The sequence below is a fragment of the Paramisgurnus dabryanus genome, chromosome 16 (assembly GCF_030506205.2).
Source record: "Paramisgurnus dabryanus chromosome 16, PD_genome_1.1, whole genome shotgun sequence".
NCBI lineage: Eukaryota > Metazoa > Chordata > Actinopteri > Cypriniformes > Cobitidae > Paramisgurnus > Paramisgurnus dabryanus.
In genome coordinates, this window is record NC_133352.1 from 35,250,621 (window position 1) to 35,266,371 (window position 15,751).

Genomic DNA, 15,751 nt, shown 5'->3' on the forward strand with positions numbered 1-15,751 from the left:
ACATTTAGATTCTTTACTTATCTTTCTCTGCACAAAAAATGGGCTGGAGCACCTATTACGTTGCCAAAAACATTATGATGTTATTTAGTGTAATACAATGCGTTTGCGTGGTTTATGGTTAAAAACACATTATTTTCCACATACTGTACATTATTGTTACGTTTCTATGTCCTGCCTCCCTGAAACATGTTGATTTTGTACAAAGCTCATCGTTCTGAAAAGCACAGTGTCACTACAAAGAAGGTTCTTAGATGTTAAAATGTTCTTTATGAAACCATATAATAAGCATCAAATAAGTTTAGTAGTAAATTTTAGTAAATGAGCTTGCACGTTGTCAAACTTGGCAAGTTCATATAGGTTAAATGTAGTTGTCACCTTTGATTCTTAGGGAACTTGCTGAGAAAAGTAAACCTAATATATATACACTAAGAGGCGGATCACACAGAACTTGTTTATGTACGTTTTTGTTGAAGTTGAAGTATCATGTTAGATAAGTTCCATACCATAATCACGGGACAGGATTCGAGACAAGCCAGCTTAAAGCCAAACACGGCTAATGTGTGCAGAGCACAATGGATTAATATTAGGCCCATTGCCTTAACCATTCTTTATGTAATATAAAAACCTGCTATCACGTAATTCTTTTGTTAGGGGCCATTTTCACATAAGATGGAAAGTCATGTCTAATTAAATATAATGCCTGTCATTAATCATATTGGCTAAACATCTTATACTCGAAGGAAATTTATTACCATATTATTAGTTAATACCCTTCTGATTTTTATTAATGTGTGAGAACACAAAAGTTTATAGTAATACTATATATTCAATTTTATTCCTTTTATATACAGGTGCTGGTCATATAATTACAATATCATCAAAAAGTGGATTTATTTCTCATTGGTAAGATAATTACAAACGTGTTAAAATTAATGTGTTGTTAGCAGCAAAAAAAGCGAAGCAGATCTCAATACTTTACTCATGCGTTGTTTGATAAGTTTTGTTTGCTCGCACCCCTCAACCGCGAGCCCGACACGCTTTAGACAACATGCAGTACAACCAAATAGTAAAGACAGCAAATGACAACTGAGTTTATTTTTTCTTGCATAACATTTTAACACAAAATTCAAATCTCAAAATGCCTTGATTATAGTACACAATCATTTACACATTAAATAAATATACCTGTCATTAATCATATTGACTAATACATCTTAATACTCGAAGGAAAGTTAATACCATTTTTATTATTTTTTATTTATGAGAACACAAAACTTTGCAGAAATACCATATATTCAATTCTATTTTATTTTATTGCTTTATATTCTACACTCTAAAAACAAACGGTGCTATATAGCACCAAAAGTGGTTCTTTGCTCGTAATCATAGAAGAACCGTTTTTAGTGCCATATAGCAGTGGTTCCCAAACTTTTTCAGCGTGTGGCCCCCCTTGTGTAAGGTGCATTCCTTCGCGGCCCCCCAAAGAAAATTTGTGACAAAAAACATTCTAAAACTCAACATTTTAATAAAAAAAACTTTTAATTATACAAAAAAGTGTGCTTTTGGTTAGTAGCCTTATTTTTTTAGGTTTAATTACACAGAATTCATGATAAATTAATGTATTTCATAAAATGTCATAAAACTGGGGCCCCCTGGCACCATCTCGCGGCCCCCAGTTTGAAAACCACTGCCATATAGAACCGGTAAAGCACTTGTGTAGAACCATATGGGGGCCATATAGCACCACTATTGCACCAAATATGGTTCTATATGGCACTATGTGGTTCTACACAGGTGCTTTACCAGTGCTATATGGCACTAAAAATGGTTCTTCTATGATTACGAGCAAAGAATCACTTTTGGTGCTATATAGCACCGTTTTTTTTTTTTTAGAGTGAATAATTCCCCTATTTTCTATGGTTTCTTCTTTTGTAAAGCTGCTTTTAAACACTGCAATGTTGTTAAAAAGTGCCACATCATTCTAGTCAGGAATCCAAGAAAACCTAAGTAGGATTGCCATTGTTTGTTCGACTTCCAACAGAGCAGTGACATCTATAGCCTTCGTTTCAGCCACTGTTGAACTGTGCCGGAAGCGGCCGTGCACAAAGATCGCTGAAAGCGGAAGTTCTACGTATCAGTGTGAAAATCTTCTATTATAAGTTATCTTGCAATATCCACTAAAATTGTGTCTGTTATTCACGTTAAACCAATAGATGTCTAATTGGACAAAATCAATAATGAATCTACGACAAGACACCACAGTGACCATAGGTTGTAACATCAGCTGTGATGGCCGAGAGGTTAAGGCGTTGGACTCGAAATCCAATGGGGTTTCCCCGCGCAGGTTCGAATCCTGCTCACAGCGTGCCATCTTTATAAGATTGTTACATGGTGAAACATCTGATGCTTGCTTCCACAGATCCCAGTGATGTGGAAACAGACAAACTACTGACTGATGATAAAAGTCCATATGATCCTTGATGCTCTTGAATCTCATGATGTTGTTCTGCAGGACTGGCACACACAAAGTTAACAGTGCAGATTCCCCTTATCTGCATAAAAAGTACAAGTTTTACATTTATCAACCGGAATCTACAATCTGCGGGGAGTTCAAAATCTCCACTTGCTTTATATTCTACAGCTCAAAATAAGCTCAAAATAATTTTTTTACCCACAAAGTTGTACCAAACTTAGATTTCTGTGGAAGATATTTTGAGCAATATTGTGACCAAACTAACATTTTATCTGCTATTCTTGTAAAATTACTAGATGTCTAATTGGACAAAATCTCATCTATATAATTATCTGCATAAGATAAATAAGAAGTAAAATACCATTTTATATATAAGCGATCAATAATGAATCTACGACTAGAGAGAATAAGTTTCAATACAATCCCTTTCTTTGTGATCACATTAGTGGGACAAACCATCTACCATCCTCTCTTGAATCACTTATTGTTACATCAGCTGTGATGGCCGAGAGGTTAAGGCGTTGGACTCGAAATCCAATGGGGTTTCCCCGCGCAGGTTCGAATCCTGCTCACAGCGTACCATCATTATAAGATTGTTACATCACAATCATATGGAAACAGACAAACTACTGAAGTAGAGTTGATCCATGATGCTCCTGAAGGATTGGTGCATGCAAGTGAACAGGGTGTTCTTGCTTTTTCCACATAAAATTTCAAATGTCTCGACCGATTTCATTGATCTACAACTATTTTTTGTGATCACATCAGTGAGATGAACCATCAATCAGTGTTGTATTCGAGACCAGCTCATTCGAGTCAGAGTCAAGACAGAGTCCACATAAAGTTGGGTCTGAGAAAAGACCTAAGGTCTGTGCTATGACGTATCTGGACTCACTCAATTCACCACCACCACATTTGTTGTTTTAGAAGTTTTAATGTCATCCATATTTATTTTTCAATTTATTTTATTAAGATACAAAGAGAAAATACAGGAAATATGTACAAACAAAATTTTAATTTTCAGGACTGAATGTCTTCTTTAGGCATCTTGGGTGTTTAGTGTGACCTCTCTTGGCACTAAAACACTTTAGTCTTTTATATTTTTACAGTTTTTAATATATACACATTTCCTGTATTTTCTGGATGTATTCTATTAAAGAGACTGAAAAACAATTATACATGATCACTATAACATTGCAAAAACAACAAATCTAATTCTGGCATTCTGGCTTAACTAATGCTTAAATCTTACTGGTGGGTGCATTTTATTGCACTGCCATGAGGTAAAAGTCATGGCAGTGCAAAAACCTCCTGAGGTCTGACCGCCTGACATGCGCCAGACTGATGCGCGCAAAAAAATCACCAACCACTGTTTACGTCAATCTTACATCAGTTTAAAGAAACAGTAATATATATTTTAAAAGGGACTCATGTGGACTCGAGAATAAGTCAGATTCCAAATGTATTCAAGTACGAGTCGAGACCGAATCAAAATGCTCACGAGTCCATAACAAGACCAAGACCATTAAAATATGGTCTGGAGGCCGAGTACGACAACACTGCCATCGATCATCCTCTCTTGAATGATGTGTCGATGCATCAGCTGTGATGGCCGAGAGGTTAAGGCGTTGGACTCGAAATCCAATGGGGTTTCCCCGCGCAGGTTCGAATCCTGCTCACAGCGTACCATCATTATAAGATTGTTACAAGGTGAACATCTGATGTTTGTAGTTTGGTCCCACAGTTCACAGTGATGTGGAAACAGACAAACTACCAAAGTAGAGGTGATAACAGAAGTCCATGGCTTCATTCCAAGGCAAGAAATCTTCAAGGAATGTTCAAAACCAATGTTTGCTTTACTTCTTGATTCCTGAGATACCTTCATCGTCTTGTCCCACAATTCCATTTGTGTGTGTACACGGGGAATGTAATTGGTTGAGCCTGGTTAAATTTGAAAAAATATAATGGTGGCCAAGAAAGCCCCAGATTCTCAAATACGAAATACGTGATTAGTTAACACAAAGAAATATATTTTAATCGGAAAAAATACAGTGGAATTCAATTGTGGTCCAAAACTGTTTGGTCTCAATTTTTTTTTAAATATCTTTCAAGGAAATGTAAGTTTGGTACAACATGGGGAAGTAAATAATAGGGCTGTAACGATGCGTTGCATCCCCTATTACCAAAATATCTGTCTGAAATTGATTATGAATTGCAAGGCTGTGATTCTGTGTTTCATGAGCGGCTCTGTGATCAGTAGGAAGTCCTTTTCAATCTAAAATCGCCATAAACTGCAAGGAAAACACTGGTATGGTGTACCTGATTCTCAGCCTGTGGATGTTTTCATCGCTAAAAGGGGTAAATTACAAAAAAATATTTTCAGCTGAACCATCCCTTTAAGTTACTGGAGATATAACATTTTTGTACTCTGCGCATATTAGATCATTAAAATTGGTTGAGAAATGTAAACTTTACTTTGCTTTTTATGCAGAAAAAGCAAGACTGCCCTGTTCACTTGTATGTGCCAGTCCTGCAGAACAACATCATGAGATTCAGGTGCATCAAGGATCAAATGGACTTCTGTTATCACCTCTACTTCAGTAGTTTGTCTGTTATCACATCACTGGGCCAGTTGTTCAAAGGTAAGCTGATCGGATTTTGGTTATCGGATTGGATCAAATCTTGAAAATGGGTTGTTCAAAAGGGAAAGAAGGAATCTGAAATCAGATTAGATCACAGAATCCAATCCTAGTTTAAATCTGGATCAAACCTTCAGTTTGTGTTGTTCAAAACTTGTCAGTAGGATTTGGATAACTTTGATCCAAAAAAACTAGATTATCCTGATCCCAACAGGGGGTAGGATTTAAAGGTGGATTCCAGGAGGAAAACTTTAAAATTGGTCAAATAACACATTTGTTTCATTTTATGTATATACTTTTATTTATATTTTGAACTTGACTTGTGTAACCGTTGTAACAGTGATAAAGTAGATATAGTAGACATAGGCTACCAATTAAGCCATTCAGTAAAGTAAAAATAATGAAATGTGAAATAATCCCCCAAACAGATTTCAATCACAAACAAAAAAATTTATGTCATTCATCACCGTATATTAATTTCAAAGAAACAATCATCAGAGATGAGCCTGTCAAAAACAATGTCTAACAATGGCATCCCTTACTATACGTCCACTCAGTCCCTCATTCTGACAGAATGCCAGAGGTTGGTCTGGTTCTTCAAATGGCTCAGGTGCATCATAAACAACATCACAGGGAGAGACATTGCACCTGGTAGCGATGTTGTGCAGGACGTTACACGCTAGTATTATGTTGCATGCTCCCTGTGGTTCCACTCGCAAGTAGTTAAGGCATGCAAAGCGTCTCTTCAGAACTCCATTTAAAAGCTCAATTGCACATCTTGTTTTGCAATGAGTAGTGTTGATGAATACACAGATGTGGTTCTGGACATTATTGGAGGTGAAAACTATAAAGCTCTGCATGGGATTCAGGGTGTTGTAGGGGATGGTGAGCCTACGATTGTAAAGGAAAGTGAGGAAACATTCATTCTGGATCTCAGCCCTACTGTATTCTTGAAATACAACCTGGACCCTCACTGGTAGAGCCAGCAGTCACAGGAGCTCAGAAAAGACACTTGAAGCGTCCTTTGTGCGTCCACAATGTATTTGTTATTGGATATATTTTTTTTGTGACTCAGATGAGGGTTCATAAAAGAAATTATAAATGGATGTTTATGTTATTTTTGTGTTTTGTCTCGAAATTAAAAACTCTTACAGTGATCCCATATTGGTTCTTCTACCTGTTCTTCACATAGCTGGTAGCACATGTTGTGATATGTTGTCCCATTTAGAGCACAGGTAATCTGGATTTGGTAATCTTGAAAACTGTGTATCTGGATCAGAGTGATCCAATCCAATGTTGCTTTGAAAAACCGGCATAAAAGTAAGATGGATTACCTGATCCTGAATAGGAAAAAATGTGATTTCCAAATCCGGATCATTTTGATCCAGATTAAACTTTTTGAACAACTGGCCCACTGTGATCTGTAGGACCAAACTACAAACATCAGATGTTCACCATGTAACAATCTTATAAGAATGGCACGCTGTGAGCAGGATTCGAACCTGCGCAGGGAAACCCCATTGGATTTCGAATCCAACGCCTTAACCTCTCGGCCATCACAGCTGCTGAGAAAGGGCATGATTCAAGAGAGAATGATTGATGGTTCATCTCACTGATGTGATCATAAAGAAAGGGATTGTTTTTAAACGTTTGTTTTAAAGTTCACAGTTTGAAGCCATTTAACAACCTAGATGAAATGACCTCCATCCAGCCAGATGTTACATAGATGTCATAAATAAAGAAACAACAAAGAAAATATACAGGTTTTAAAGAACTTGAGGGTGAATAAATGATGACAGAATTTTTTTTTTTTTGGTGAACTATCCCTCGATAATTAGATATCCAATATGAATAATTATTATAAGGCATGGGTGTAATATCCACTACAATTGTTCCTGATTCTCAGCCTGTGGATGCTTTTCATCGCTAAAAGGGAGTTTGGAAACGTACAACAAAGCACAGATGACAATAGGTTTGTTCAAAACAGCGCACGCACAAAGCTAATATTGCATTTAGCATTGACGCTGGTAGTGACGATTCTCTCAGACCAATCAGTGATCTACAGTGTTTTCATCTCACGTTTTAGTATTAGCTTAAGTCGCTTGGAATCCCCTTGGTACTAAAAACAGTTTTGGGTACTATGTACTTTACCCAGTGGAAAACCCTGCAGAAGTAAGCTGACCCGACCCAACCCATTGGATACTAAAAATGCAAAAAATGGTTTTACACGAAAAACAAACACAATTTTAGTGGAAATTCCACAATACATTATTTATATTCAAAGTTTTACTATTGAGATTTTAAAAAGATAATTTACCCAAAAATAACAATTCTGACTTTTTTTTCACCCTAAAGTTGTTCAAAACTTGTATAAATGTCTTTCTTGTCTTAACCCCAACACAAAAGAAACATATTTTAATAGGAAAAAATAAAGTGGAAGTGGTCCTAAACTGTTTGGTCACAAGAATTGCTCAAAATATTTTCCCAAGAAATGTAACTTTGGGACAACATGGGGGATAAATATTCTTTTTTTTATTTCGAGGTGAACTATCTCTTTAAGTAAATGGAGATTGAAAGTTTTTGTACTCTGCGCAGATTGTAGATCATTGAAATCTGTTAAAGCAACACTATGTAGTTTCCATGTAAAAGTGACTTACAGCTCCCCCATGTGGTTGAAAAGCGCAACAGTGCCTGGTATCAGACACTCTTCTGCAGGGGCGGAGCTGTGTTTCCTACCCTCCACCACCCCTTTCAGAGTGTGCTTGTAGCAGCTAGGAGGCTGCTCAGATTGCAGCAACAGTACAATTTGTCCAATTAAGAGTTGTTCTATCACTGAAAAATTTTTAGAGACATTATTTAAATGTAAAAAAAACTACATAGTGTTGCTTTAAGAAATGTAAACTTTATTGTACTTTTTATGTAGAGAAAGCGAGCATGCTCTGTATGCACCAGTCCTGCAAAAAAACACCATGAGATTCAGGTGCATCAAGGATCGTATGGACTTCTGTAATCACCTCTACTTCAGTAGTTTGTCTGTTATCACATTACTGTGATCTGTGGGACCAAACTACAAACATCAGGGGCTCTATTTTAACGATCTGAAACGCAAGTGCGAAGCGCAACGCGCAAGTGAGTTTGTGGGCGGATCTTGGGCGCTGTTGCTATTTTCCCGGCGTGAGAAATAACTCTTGCGCCGGGCGCAAATCAATAAGGGGTTGGTCTGAAGTAGGTTCATTATTCATAGGTGTGGTTTGGGCGTAACGTCAAATAAACCAATCAGAACGCTAGCCAACATTCCCTTTAAACGCAAGGGCGCAAGTTCCATGGCGGGTTGCTATTATTATGACGGATTTACCAGGCGCACGCCAGGAGCGGTTCACAGCCGAGGAGACCGACGTCCTTGTACGGGGGAATCCCACGCTTGCCAGCATAAATCGGGCACGCCGTGTAACGGGAGGTGGATCTGCCTCAGGACTTGACGCCAGCAGAGGACATCGCTGCGTCCACCCTCACCGCTGAAAGGGTTTGGGGGCTTTGAAATCGGACCCAAGAAACGCAAGCAAGGTCCAACCCCAAAGTACTCTTACAAATCAAGTTCATATACATTAAGGTTTCTTATGAAAACATTTTAACTATTATTTACATAAAATAAACGTAATACAGCCACACAACAAAGTTATGAAAATATTTTAATCGTTATTTGCATGAGAATAAATAAAAACTATCACCACAATGCTCACCACTATGATTCCCCTTATCTCGTGTATTAATATTTTTAAGTGTAACAATTTATGATTTGCAAAAATAACTGTTGCATCTGTGTAGATTAGATAAGCAAAGTGTATGCGCGTTGTGCACGCTATACATTATGGTCAAGCATGCGCCCTTAAAATAGCATAATGAACCACGCGCAACGCGCCACTGACTTTAGACTAGTTTTTTTTGGTTAGTAGCGCAATTGTTTTTTGAAACTGCAAAATAGCATCAGGGATGGTTTGCGTCGCAACACGCCTCCTTTTTGCGCTGAACCGCCCAGGGAGCGCAAGTTCGTTCCCTAATTTGCTGACGTGCATCTGTGGAGGGAAAAACCCCGCTGTGCGCCGGCGCAAAATACGAATGATACATGCGTCACTGACAAAGTCAATTGCGCTGGGTGCAAGATAGGGCCCCAGATGTTCACTATGTAACAATCTTATAATGACGGCGCGCTGTGAGCAGGATTCGAACCTGCGCGGGAAAACCCCATTGGATTTCGAATCCAACGCCTTAACCTCTCGGCCATCACAGCTGACGTAGCAACTTATGCTTCAAGAGAGGATTATTTGTCTCACAGATGTGATCACAAAAAAAGTGATGACGATCAATGAAATCGGTTGAGACATGAAACCTTAAGGGCTCGTTATAGTCGTGTGTAGGTCCTACGGCGTAGGTTCCGCGTCGGTTTTCATTTATACTTTTGCGTCGTCGTCCGCGTCGACGTGCAAACACACGCGCGACCGCTGGTAGGCAGTAATCACACATGTAACCACAGTAGCAGCAGAAGTCACAGAAGAAGAAGCTAAGCAAGTTAACCCACAAACGAAGAAGAAACAGCAACTTGTTGTGTATAATTTGAGAAGACCAGCAATGATGGAAGTAAATAAACAGCAACTTTTGATGCAGTTTGAGTTAAATCACTCCTCAACTTGGCTCATCTTTGTTTTCACCGTCACAAACGGAAATACCTATGACGCAGTAGCTACGGCGTAGGACCTACACACGACTATAAATCGCCCTTTAAAGCCATTTATGCAGAGAAAGTGAGCCTGCCCTATTCTCTTGTATGCGCCAGTTATGCAGAACAACATCAAGAGATTCAAGAGCATCAAGGATCATATGGACTTCTGTTATCACCTCTACTTTTGCAGTTTGTCTTTTTTCAGTGCACTGGAAATAGTCTCATCAAGTCCAACACAGTAGACATAGCCATGGGTTGGTTAGTACATTTTTTATGTTAGGAAGGAAAATGGAAAAATAGAGAAAGATAGTAAGTCCTATATTAGGAAGGGAGATACTGGTGGAAGAAATGGGTTTTTAGCCGATTCTTAAAGAAAGCTACAGAGTCAGCAGATCGTGTCGTGACCAGCAGATCATTCCACAGTTGTGAAACAGCTCCTGAGAAGGTACGCAATAATGATTTTTTCCCCTTTTTGAGATGGCACCACAAGCCGTCACTTGGGGACAGAGCACAGGGATTGAGAGGGCACATAAGGCTGTATAAGCGAGTGAAGGTAAGGGAGTGACCCAGTGGTGGTTTTAAAGGCCAGGAGCAGAGCTTTAAATTTGATGTGAGCTGCTATAGGAAGCCAGTGTAACTTGACAAACAGAGGAGTGACGTGCATCCTCTTTGGCTCATTGAAGACCACTCTTGCCGCTGCTTTCTGAATCATCTGTTTGGTTGTGAGGCTAGCCTGGACTGGACAAGAGCTTGGACTAGGACCTGAGTTGCATGCTCATTTAGGAAAGGTCTAATTTTCCTAATATTGTAGAGGATGAATCTACAAGAGCGAGCCGTGCTGGCAACATGCTCCGTGAAGCTAAGCTGATCATCATTGACCACTCCTAGGTTTTTTGGCCGTCCTGGAAGGTGTGATGGTCGAGGAACCTAGCTGAATGGAAAGGTTGTGCTAAATCTTTGGTTTAGATGATATGACAAACAGTTCTGTCTTTGCAAGGTTAAGCTGGGGATGGTGATCCTTCATCCAGAGTGAGATGTCCCTCAGGCATGCTAAGATGGTATGCATAGCAGTGGTAGAAAGAGCCATGTTTTCAAATGACAGAGCCCAGGGATGTCATGTATATCAAAAAGAGCAGCGGTCCAAGCACAGAGCCTTGAGGCACCCCGGTATCAAGATTTTGGGGTTCGGAGACATCACCTCTCAAGGAGGCCCAAAATGACCTACCTGAGAGGTACGACTTGAACCATAGAAGCGCTGTGTCAGAGACAACCATAGCCATGAGGGTCGACAGGAGGATGTGGTGATTGATCGTGTCAAAGGTGGTCAAAGATTTGGAGACTGCTCTTGCCTGCCTTAGGGCTTCAATGACTAAGAGCAGCTCAGTCTCAGTGGATTGACCGCTTTAGAAACCAGACAGATTGCAACCCATGATTCAAGAGATGATGATACATCTTGCTGATGTGATCACAAAGAAAGGGATTGTATTAAAACCTTTTATTTTTCTCTCTAGTTGTAGACTTATTATTGCTTATATATAAAATATATAGAATTTTACTTCTTATTTTTTTCCATTCAATTTATCTTATGAAATTAAAGATATAGAAGAGATTTTGTCCAATTAGACATCTAGTGGTTTTACATGAATAACAGGCACAATTTGAGTGGATATTTCACAATACCTTATAATATTAATTCATATTCGATATCTAATTATCGAGAAGGGATAGTTCACCCAAAAAATGAAAATTTTGTCATCATTTATTCACCCTCAAAGTCTTTAAAACCTGTTTAAATTTCTTTATTGTTTCTTAATTATGACATGTATGTAACATGGCGACAATCTAATTCAATTTATTTTATACATAAACAATCAATAATGAGTGTACGACTAGACAGATAAAGTTTCAATACAATCCCTTTCCTTGTGATCACATCAGTGAGATGAATCATCTTCTCTTGATTCACAGGTTGTCACATCAGCTGTGATGGCCGAGAGGTTAAGGTGTTGGACTCGAAATCCAATGGGGTTTCCCCGTGCAGGTTCGAATCCTGCTCACAGCGTGACGCTATTATAAGTTTGTTACGTGGTGAACATCTGATGTTTATCACACTGATGTGATAACAGAAACTACTGAAGTAGAGGTGATCCTTCATGCACTTGATACCACACAAATACATAAAAATGCTTTTTATTAAGTGTTCAGTCAGTGTGATTTTTCATTCTGTATAATAACTGAAGATAAAGAGTGTGATCACATCAGTGAGATGAATCATCATCTCCTGATTTATGGGTTGTCACATCAGCTGTGATGGCCGAGAGGTTAAGGCGTTGGACTCGAAATCCAATGGGGTTTCCCCGCGCAGGTTCGAATCCTGCTCACAGCGTGCCATCTTTATAAGATTGTTACATTGTGAACATCTGATGTTTGGTCCCACCGATCACAGTGATGTGGAAACAGACAAACTACTGACGTAGAGGTGATGATAAAAGTCCAATCTGTGAGGAGTACAAATATGTTATTGGTTGGTTTCCCAGACGGGGATTAGACTAGTCCTAGACTAAAATAAATGTAAGAGCTGTCCAAACTGAAAACAACTAACTGGCATATCTTAAAGGGGACATATTATGAAAATCTGACTTTTTCCATGTTTAAGTGCTATAATTGTGTCCCCAGTGCTTCTATCAACCTAGAAAATGTTAAAAAGATCAAGCCAATAACTTAGTTTTGGTAAACCATTTTCTGCAAGCATGTGAAAAAATAGGTCATTGTAATTTGGCCCTTATTGTGATGTCAGAATAAGGTAATACCGCCCACTTTATCTGCACTATCCAACCACAGCACAACCATTTAGTATGGAGAGAAAGAGATAGATAAAATATTTCACAGCACAATTGAGCTTCAATTGCAACAAACCACCATCATTGTGATCAGTGGTTGCACTTCATCCGCTCATTTGCATTTTAAATGACACACCCAAAACGGCACACTTTTGCTCAGACCTATTTTAGACTTAGTTTACATCTTAAAAAAAATCTCATAATATGTCCCCTTTAAAATACATCAGTGCCCTTTGTTTTGCCTCACAATGCACACAAGTAATGTTTTTAGTAAGGCATGTTTGTTCAAACTAGTTATATTTCCTAATTAAACTAAGGCCTGGTCCTGGTTTAAGATAATCCCTGTCTGGGAAACCACCCATATATCTGTAGTTACAGGTATAGTTAGACACGCCTCAAAATTGACTGCCACAAAAAGATGTTTGGGCATGGATGCGTGGGTGTCACCATAAACTGCAAGGAAAACACTGGTATGGTCTTCCTGATTCTCAGCCTGTGGATGTTTTTCATCGCTAAAACGGAGTTCGGAAAATTACAACAAAGCTCAGATGACAATAGGTTTGCACAAAGCACGAAGGTAAGGCTTATATTGCGTTTAGCATTGATGCTGGTAGTGATAATTCTCTTGGCCCAATCAGTAATCTACAGTGTTTTCACCTCATGTTTTAGTATCAGCTTTATTGTGCTTTTTATGCAGAGAAAGTGAGCCTGCTCTGTTTACTTGTATGTGCCAGTCCTGCAGAACAACCCCATGAGATATTTCAGGTGCATCAAGGATCAAATGCACTTCTGTTATCACCTCTACTCAGTAGTTTGTCAGTTATCACATCACTTTGATCTCTGTGACCAGACATCAGATGTTCACCATGTAATAATCTTATAATGATGGCACGCTGTGAGCAGGATTCGAACCTGCGCGGGGAAACCCCATTGGATTTCGAGTCCAACGCCTTAACCTCTCGGCCATCACAGCTGATGTGGTTACCCGTGACTCAAGAGAGTTGACGGCTGCGTTGGAAATCTCTAAAGTCGTCAAGCCATGTCCGGATCCAGTGTTTGCTTTACTTCCCGACTCCTGAGATACCTTCATCGTCTTGTCCCACAATTTCATTTGTGTGTGTACATGGGGAACGTGATTGAGCCTGGTCAAGTTTGAACAAATAATGGTTTCTGGCAAGAAATAAGTATAGTAGTTTTCAAATATGTGATTAGTTAACACAAAGGAGTTCTTTGTTTATCTTTCAAACAGAATTTCATTACGCTGCCTATGAAGGCTGTCTGAATGTGTTTCCTGGAGCTGCCTTCATGCTGCCGCAGTCTTTGCCTCATGAGGCAGCGGGGCAACAAGTCAACTGCCTCTGGTTTTGGACGCAGCACATATGATCCTTGTTGCACTTGAATCTCATGATGGTGTTCTGCAGGACTGTCACATGGAGGTGTACCTGAGATGGCCGAGAGGTTAAGGCGTTTGACTCGAAATCCAATGGGGTTTCGAGTCACAGGTTCGAATTCTGCTCACAGCGTGCTGTCATTATAAGATTGTTACATGGTGAACATCTGATGTTTGTAGTTTGGTCCCACAGATCACAGTGATGTGATAACAGATAAACTACTGAAGTAGAGGTGATAACAAAAGTCCATATGATCCGTGTCGCCCTTGATAAACTCATGCTGCAATTTAAATCCTTTTACAATCAAAGCAGTGAGACGAACCATTAAAGATCCTCTTTTGAATGACAGGGCGTCTGCTGTGATGGCCGAGAGGTTAAGGCGTTGGACTCGAAATCCAATGGGGTTTCCCCGCGCAGGTTCGAATCCTGCTCACAGCGTGCCGTCATTATAAGATTGTTACATGACAATCATATGGAAACAGATTGTATGCAGAAACAAATATAAGAAAGCGTGTAGAAAACCCTTGCTACAATCAGTGTTGGGTAAATTACTCAAAAAAGTCTTTAAAGATGTAATTAGATTACTGCACAAATTATTACTAATTACTTTCTAAATCATATTAAGTAAGTGATACAAAGATAGGCTTAAAAGGTCTCAAATAAATCATATAATAGAACATCCTTAACATATTTCAGTGCCATTGTTTTGTTTCAAGATGTTTTTTATGTTTGTAATAACTACTTATATGTCCTAATATAACCAAGGCCTAGTCCTTGGTTAATCTTCTAAACCCTATCCGGGAAACCGCCCCTAAATGTTGATGTTAAATTCACTATTGTATTATTTATCATTGCTCTACAGACCATATTTACTTCAATTACATCAGAAGTACGTGTCATTAAATTACTGAGTAAACCCTTAATTTACATTTTCAAGGAAAAAGTAATTAAATAACAGTAACTAATTACTTATTAACTAGTTACACCAAACACTGGCTACAATGTATAACTTCGAATTCGGGAAACTGTTTGAAAATTGCAATTAACACAACAAGTTAGCAATAAAACCATGTATCAAAAAATATCTTTAAGTATGGTGTACAGCATCTTGATGCTTGTGTCATGTTTTCAACAGAAGGATATTAGGAATGTTTATCTTAACCGCTACATTTCCTTTTCACAGGAACATACTGGTGTATGTTTTTATAAATAATGAAGCATAAAATATACAGCATGTTACTAACAGTTTAATTTTAACATAAATATTAAACTACACTGAAGCGATTGATCAAGAAGGGTTTGCACGCTCTCTCACTAAAACATTACAATCAAGTATGATCAAGTAATTTGACAAGACTAACAAAACAGAAAATCATCACATTATTAATTTAATAATTGCAATGGATATAAAGAAATACTGTTTATTGTTGTTTATTTGGCTAAACATATGAATAGCTGTTCTGTTGTGATCATATAACTTATCACTGATTTATGGCATTTAACCGGCCCTATTTTAACGTTCTAAGCACATGGTCTAAAGCACACGGCGCCTACTCTAAACGGACGTGTCCGACTCCATTTTTGCTAATTTAACGACGGGAAAAATGGTTTGTGCGCCTAGCCCACCATCTAAAAGGGTTGTTCCTATTCTCGTAATGAGGAATGGGTGTGTTTTGGGTGTAACTGAAAAA

General features: G+C 38.6%; 9 non-coding genes across 9 annotated transcripts; 6 read left to right on the forward strand and 3 right to left on the reverse strand.

Annotated features, from left to right (window-relative positions):
- Window positions 1-2,283: 2,283 nt before the first annotated feature.
- Window positions 2,284-2,365, forward strand: trnas-cga (transfer RNA serine (anticodon CGA)). The gene has a single exon. It is a non-coding gene; the product is annotated as a tRNA-Ser (tRNA).
- Window positions 2,366-2,968: 603 nt separating this feature from the next.
- On the forward strand, window positions 2,969-3,050 carry trnas-cga (transfer RNA serine (anticodon CGA)). The gene has a single exon. It is a non-coding gene; the product is annotated as a tRNA-Ser (tRNA).
- A 1,025-nt stretch (window positions 3,051-4,075) lies between these two features.
- trnas-cga (transfer RNA serine (anticodon CGA)) lies at window positions 4,076-4,157 on the forward strand. Its single transcript has one exon. It is a non-coding gene; the product is annotated as a tRNA-Ser (tRNA).
- A 2,436-nt stretch (window positions 4,158-6,593) lies between these two features.
- Window positions 6,594-6,675, reverse strand: trnas-cga (transfer RNA serine (anticodon CGA)). Its single transcript has one exon. It is a non-coding gene; the product is annotated as a tRNA-Ser (tRNA).
- Window positions 6,676-9,318: 2,643 nt separating this feature from the next.
- trnas-cga (transfer RNA serine (anticodon CGA)) lies at window positions 9,319-9,400 on the reverse strand. The gene has a single exon. It is a non-coding gene; the product is annotated as a tRNA-Ser (tRNA).
- Window positions 9,401-11,809: 2,409 nt separating this feature from the next.
- Window positions 11,810-11,891, forward strand: trnas-cga (transfer RNA serine (anticodon CGA)). The gene has a single exon. It is a non-coding gene; the product is annotated as a tRNA-Ser (tRNA).
- Window positions 11,892-12,133: 242 nt separating this feature from the next.
- trnas-cga (transfer RNA serine (anticodon CGA)) lies at window positions 12,134-12,215 on the forward strand. Its single transcript has one exon. It is a non-coding gene; the product is annotated as a tRNA-Ser (tRNA).
- Window positions 12,216-13,560: 1,345 nt separating this feature from the next.
- On the reverse strand, window positions 13,561-13,642 carry trnas-cga (transfer RNA serine (anticodon CGA)). Its single transcript has one exon. It is a non-coding gene; the product is annotated as a tRNA-Ser (tRNA).
- Window positions 13,643-14,416: 774 nt separating this feature from the next.
- On the forward strand, window positions 14,417-14,498 carry trnas-cga (transfer RNA serine (anticodon CGA)). The gene has a single exon. It is a non-coding gene; the product is annotated as a tRNA-Ser (tRNA).
- Window positions 14,499-15,751: the final 1,253 nt, after the last annotated feature.